Source organism: Sceloporus undulatus, chromosome 1 (genome assembly GCF_019175285.1).
Source record: "Sceloporus undulatus isolate JIND9_A2432 ecotype Alabama chromosome 1, SceUnd_v1.1, whole genome shotgun sequence".
NCBI lineage: Eukaryota > Metazoa > Chordata > Lepidosauria > Squamata > Phrynosomatidae > Sceloporus > Sceloporus undulatus.
In genome coordinates this window covers 69,509,897-69,510,898 of record NC_056522.1, presented here as the reverse complement: position 1 = coordinate 69,510,898, position 1,002 = coordinate 69,509,897, and positions in this window count along the sequence as shown.

Genomic DNA, 1,002 nt, shown 5'->3' with positions numbered 1-1,002 from the left:
GCTCCATGCGGTGGCATTCTGGGGGTGGTAGTTAGCTGTGGCACCAACCAATTACCAATCCCAGAATGCCACCGCATGGAGCCATGGCAGTTAAAGCGGTCTCAAACGGGATTATTCCTCTAGCGCAGACGCAGCCCAGCCTTTCCACACTTCAGACGGGAGGCGCCACAATGTTTCCCCAACGTTTCCTCCTCCTCCTCCTCCTCCTCCTCCTCCCGGGCCCTTCTGGGGGAGAGGGGCAGCCCCCGAGTCAGCCGACCCCCTCCCCCTCCCGGGTCACGTGCCCAGCAGCGTCCAATCCGGAGCGGCCAGGAGGGACTCCGGAGCTCCTCGCTCTGTGCTGGCAACTGAGAGGCAGGCAGCAGGAGAGCTGGGAAGGAAGGAGCCCCGCGGGAGAGCGGCTTTCCGGCCTTGGAGGCGCTTCTGGGTTTCGGTTTGCAGCTGCCCCGCCGCCCCTGGGCTCTTGCCTTTGGCCTCTGCCTCTCTCCCTCGTTGGAATTGGCTGCCTCGCCTCTTCCTGGGCCCCAGCGCTTCTCCCTCCTGGGTCCCCAGCGGTGCTCTCGTCTCCTGGGCCCCTCTCTTGTCTCTTCTCTCTCTCGTCCCTTCTCCCTTGGCCTCCCTGCCATTCTGCCTCCTGGCATTTCCTTCTCCTTCCCTCCTCAGGGCTTTCTCGCTTTGTCTCTCCTTCCCCTGATAATCTCTCACCCCTTCAGCCTCCAGGCCTGGCTCCCATTGGCTTCCCACTGCAGACAGCCCTTTACACTTCCTTCTTGGCTGGTCTCCTGAGCCTCCCTTCCCCTGTCCTTCAAGCTCACCTCTCGTTTACCCCCAACTTCTTACAGCTTAGGCTCTCCGGTCCCTGCCCTGACCCCCTTAAGCACCCCACTTCTCTCTCTTCCCTGCCCTGACCCCCTTAAGCACCTCACTTCTCTCTCTTCCCTGCCCTGACCCCCTTAAGCACCTCACTTCTCTCTCTTCCCTGCCCTGACCCCCTTAAGCACC